Here is a 6,000-nt window from a genome sequence, read left to right as displayed (position 1 = left end):
TTTCTTAGACTTCTTAGAAGTCTTAGTCACTTTGGTTGCAAAGATACTTCTAGGGATATCTTCCCTTGTATCTTGGACTTGACCTCTAGACTTAGGGTTTGTTCCATAGCTATATGGAACCCTATGATAACTAGGCACATCCTTTTTAGCTTTGGGTTTGTATCCCAAACCTCTATGACCATTGGATGACCTTTGTGCTCCTAGACCTAGGCTATGCTCATTTTGGCCTAATAGGATATTTTCCATTCTTCTTAGGGTCTTTTCCATTTTATCAAGTCTTGACCTCAAGACTTGATTTTCCATCACTAAGTCCTTGGTTTTTGGTTTTCCATTAAGTCCATGAGCATTTTTGTTTCTAGGCTTGTAGCTACAATCCTTAGAGTTCTTGCCTAGACTTTTACCTACATTCCTAGCCTTAGGTGTAGTAGTTTTGGCATGTAGGGCCACATGCTTTTCCTTAAAGCCCTCATGCTTCCTATTCTTATGGTAAATCGCATTAAAATGATAAAAATTAGAACTATCATGCTTTTTACCATAATGTAAAGGAGTAGGCTCAATAAATGTTACCTTCTTCTTTACCTTGGAGGCTCCCCCTTGACTAATGCCTCCTTGAGCCTTGACCATCTTCTTCCCCTTGAGGCATTGACTCCGGTAATGCCCCTTTTGATTGCAAGAGAAGCATATGATATGCTCCTTGCTCTTCTTTGTTCCGGAAATGGTCTCCTCGGGCTTCTCCTTTTTTGCCACTTGACCCTTCTTCTTGGCCAAGTTGGGACACTTGCTCTTGTAGTGCCCACTTTCCCTACACTCAAAACATATTATATGATTTTTATTTTTAATTGAAACATTTATACCTTCTTGTATAGGGATGGCACTTGCTCCTCCATTTGCTATTTCTTGAATTTCGGAGGTGGCACCATCTTCTTCTTCTTCACTTGACCCGAATGTAGAAGCTTCTCCTTCTTCTTGATCCGGCGTCACCAAGGATTGCTCCCCCTCAATCCTAGAGGTGGAGGCTTCATCATCTTGAACATGAAACAAGGAGTATGCTCCCTCCTTGTTCCCTTCGTATTCCCTTGAGGATGAAGCTTCTTGGATTTCTCTTCTGAGGTTGAGCATCTCTCAACCCTGAGTCCTCCTCTTGGTCTTGCTCCAAAGAGTCACCCTCTCGATTCTTCATGATCTTGTACAGTGGAGGGATCTCTTCATGAAGCTTGGCCAATTTGCTCCATAGCTCCTTTGCATCTTCAAACTCTCCAATTTTGCAAAGGATGGTGCTTGGCAATAAATTGACCAAAAGCTTGGTCACTTTGTCATTGGCCTCGCACCTTTGAACTTGCTCCGGGCTCCATTTGCTTTTCTTTAGAACTTTGCCCTTTGAATTTCTTGGAGCCTTGAAGCCTTCCATTAGAGCAAACCATTGCTCTATCTCCATCATAAGAAAATTTTCGATTCTTGATTTCCAAGAATCGAAACTCGTAGAAGTGTATGGTGGAGCCACCCTTGTGTCAAATCCAAGCCCATCTTGGAATTGCATCTTGAAGTTGAGCTTGATAAAGTCTTGAACTTGAAGAATTTGCTCCAACTTCTTCACCCTCTAGCTTTTCTTGATATGCTTGACCCTTCCGGCGATGATTCCGGTGAAGAGCGGCCTCGCTCTGATACCACTTGTTAGGACCAAAAGTAGCTAGAGGGGGGGTGAATAGCTCGTCGCGTGCTCGTTGCTCGGTGTTGCTTGTTTCTTCAAGAATGCGCAGCGGAAAATACATAAACAAACACAAACACGCTAACACTAGGAGTTTACTTGGTATCCACCTCCAACGGAGATGACTAATCCAAGGATCCACACCACGCACGCACCCTCCACTATGAAAACACTCCTTTCGTAACTACCGAGGGCGGAGAAGCCTACAAGACTCTCAAGACAAGAAGAAGAAAGGGTAGTAAAGAATAAGCAAAAGCTTACAAGAAATGCAAGAAAACCCTAGCTTCTTCTTCTTCTCGTTGCAACTCGCCTCTTGACTTGGATGAACCTCCAAGAACCTTCAAGAAGCGGTGAGGAGCTTAGAGAGTCTGGGGAGCTGTGTTGAATCTGGAATGAATCGGTGAAGTTCTGAAAGAATCGCCTGCAACTATAAACGACGCCAACGGTCGAATCCCAATCGATTGATTGCTCCCAATCGATCGGAGGCTTTGGATCGATCCACGGATCGATCCGGAGGCCTGGATCGATTATGCATCGGATCGATCCACGGATCGATCCGGCCGCTACTGATTGGAAGCCCCCAATCGATCCATCGATCGATTGACCTCGATCGATCCACGGATCGATCCAGAGGGGTTCTGTTCGCGGGGACTCACCGGATCGATCGGCGGATCGATCCAAATCGTTTGGATCGATCCACTGATCGATCCAGATCTGCTGGATCGATCCATGGATCGATCCAAACCTGCTGGATCAATCCACGGATCAATCCAAACCTGCTGGATCAATTCACGGATCAATCCAAACCTACTGGATCAATCCACGGATCAATCCAAACTTGGTTTTTGCCCAAAACCAAGTCCAAAACCCCCTAAACCAACATCTAGTCAACCATGACTTGTTGGTACATAAGACCTAGCATCCGGTCACCCTTGACCAGCTAGGACTCTCTCACCAAGTGTCTGGTCAATCCCTTTGACCCACTTGGACTTTTCTCTTCTTGCCAAGTATCCGGTCAGTCCCTCTGACCTACTTGGACTTTTCTTTCTCGTGCCAAGTATCCGGTCAATCCCTTTGACCTACTTGGACTCTCACCAGATGTCTGATCAACCTTGACCCATCTGGATTTCTCTTGCCTGGCTTCACTCACCGTGACTGTCACCTACACCTTGACCCATCTGGATTTCTCTTGCCCGGCTTCACTCACGGGACTTTTCCAATTGCCTAGCTTCACCACTAGGTCTTTCACGGCTTCACTCACCAGGTGATTTTCCTCGCCTAGCTTCACCACTAGGACTTCCCAATTGCCTAGCTTCACTCACTAGGTCTTTCACCGGCTTCACTCACCAGGATTTTCCTCCCGCCTAGCTTCACTCACTAGGACTTCCAGTCAAGTATCCGGTCATCCTTGACCTACTTGACTCTTCTTCAATCAACCTTGCATTGTCAAACATCGAAACCCAAACCAAGACTCAAGCTTGGTCAACCAGTCAACCTTGACACGAGGGATGTGCACCAACACCCTCGAAGTAATCACATAGATTGGAAAAGGAACCTGGACATTGTCCTTACTGCTGAGAGCTATAAATTTGTACTGCCTGAGCAGTGCCCTGAAGCAACTACTGGTGAATCTAAAAGTGGAGAATTGAAAGTGGGGTGTTGTACTTTGGCGACAGATTATGCGTTCCAGATCAGGAGGAACTACGAAGAAAGATTTTAGATGAGGCTCACAAGACTCCCTATGCGATGCATCCTGGCTCCACCAAAATGTATCAGGACTTGAAGAAATGTTTTTGGTGGCCTGGGATGAAAAGAGACATCGCTAGATATGTTAGCACCTGTCTGACCTGTCAGAGGGTCAAGGCAGAACATTAGAGACCAGGAGGAGTTTTGCAGCCTATTCAGATCCCAGAATGGAAGTGGGAAGACATTTCTATGGATTTCATAGTGGGATTACCCAGAACCACGAATGGTTTTGATACCATATGGGTAATAGTCGACAGATTGACCAAATCAGCCCACTTCTTAGCTATCAGGATATCCTACTCTATGGAACAGCTAGCACAGTTGTACCTCAAGGAGATCATTAGATTACATGGAGTCCCACGAACCATTATATCAGACAGAGATAGCAGATTCACATCACACTTCTGGGAGTGTGTACAGACAGCTTTGGGCACGAAGTTAAAGTTTAGCACAACCTTCCACCCTCAGACAGATGAACAGACGGAGCGAGTAAATTAGGTATTCGAGGATATGCTCCGAGCATGTGCCCTAGATTTCAAGGGAAGTTGGGGCAAATATCTGAGTTTAGCAGAATTTGCATACAACAACAGCTATCAGGCCACTATCGGTATGACACCTTATGAGGCTCTCTATGGGCGGAGGTGTAGATCTCCAATCTGCTGGTATGAGAGTGGTGAACAGAAAGAACTAGAACTTCAGACAGATCTAGTGGCAGATACCACAGCCGCTAACAGATCCGCCAGAGGATAGAGACACCACAGAGCGATACATGGCACGGACCTTTAGAGTTTTCGGTTGGGAATAGATTCCTCGAGTAGCCCCATGAAGGAGTAATGCGTTTTGGGAAGAAGGGCAAGCTAAGTCCTGTATGTGGGACCATACCTCATCGCAGAAGAGTGGGCAAGGTAGCATATGAGTTAGAGCTACCCAGAAAATGTCACCGTCCACAATGTATTTCATGTCTCTATCAAGAAGCATACCCGGATGTCACCTGTGATTGAGCTACAGATCCGAAGACCTCACGATGATATGGCCTATTCGGATAATAGACCGAGCAGTAAGAAATTACGAACAAGGAAGTACCATTAGTCAAAGTTATTTGGCACAGCAGAAGACAGAAGCCAGCATGAGACAGAAGTACCCAGAATTATTCTAAGTTCGAGGATGAACTTTTTATAAGGTATGGGGGATTGTAACGCCCGAAAATTTTCAAAGTTATTTTAGAAATATTCTATGATTTTTCTGGAATTTTAGGATATTTTTACAGAATTTTTAGGATAGCGGAAGTAGCAAAAATAAATAGAAAACGAAAACGGCCTAAGCGGGGATTGAACCCAAGACCTATGGTTTACGGATAATACTAGTAACCAGTTGAACCCAGCAGGGCCGTGCTGAAAGGAAAGGGAGGCAATTAAATTTATATTAGAGTTAGGCCGGAATTATCACTTAATATAAATAGAAAATAATTAAGTGAAGGTGATATTTTTGGTTTCCACCGTGAACTTCTTCTCCTTACCCTAACCTCACGCCGCCCCTCTCCTTTCCTCCTCCTTCTCTCGGCGCACCAAGCCAAGGGCCCTAGGAGCACCTCCCGGCAACATCAAAGGCACGAGGACGCTCCCCTCCGCGAGAGGAACGCATAGACGCGAGAAGATCGTTGAAGAGATCTCTCCTTCGTGAAACCTAGCGATTATAATCGTAAGAAATTACGAACAGGAGGTAAGAAACCCCTCACCTGCAGTATAAGTAGCTTTCGTTTGATTGCATGCCTTTAGTTTAGCTATATGCAGATTTTTCGGCGCCCAGGGTGTGTTTAAACCCTCCTCGCAGATTAGGGATCTAGTTGAGCACCTCTAGATGGGCCAGACACATTATTCTCCTTCAGTTGGAGGCTCTAGACGTTGTCGGGTGCCTAGAGGTGGTCTCCCTATTAGAGGGGAGAGTTGGGGCACACCAAGTGTTCGACAAAATGATTAGTGTAGCTAGATACCACCTCAGATATTTTTAACAGCTCAGTTAAATGCATTAGTAGCATTTAAATCAGTATATTAGTCTAGTTTCAGCTTACATGGGATTACGGTCCAATGGGTGGGCTCCCACAGTCGCCTCTAGGTTCAGATAACCTAGTTCTAGGTTCAGATAACCTAGAAACAGCAAAATAAGCAACTAGTAGCTATATTCAGTATTTTATTTTCAGTGGCACTGTACTGGATTAGATATCCATTGGGTTGGGCTCCCACAGTCGTCCCTAGGTTCAGACAACCTAGTAACCCTATTAAATTCGGGACTTGCAAACCCGGGTCTAGTTAGGGATGCGCGCACAGCAAAGTACAGTTGTCGGGCCCACTAGCAACATGATTATGTATTTTCACTTATTACGATAATAGCTTTCAAACTCCTAATCTAGTTATGTGATTATAGTTTAAGATCAGCACTAGCTCAGCTTTAGCTCAGTTTCAGTTACAGTTTTAGCTTATTTTCTCCTAGTTGATATCATGAGATAGCTCCATGCTTAGATTTTATTATGCATGCCATGTTTCAGTGTTTAT

This window comes from Zingiber officinale, chromosome 2A (assembly GCF_018446385.1).
Source record: "Zingiber officinale cultivar Zhangliang chromosome 2A, Zo_v1.1, whole genome shotgun sequence".
Classification (NCBI taxonomy): domain Eukaryota; kingdom Viridiplantae; phylum Streptophyta; class Magnoliopsida; order Zingiberales; family Zingiberaceae; genus Zingiber; species Zingiber officinale.
The sequence above is the reverse complement of the archived record's forward strand: the minus strand, read 5'-3'. Positions refer to the sequence as shown.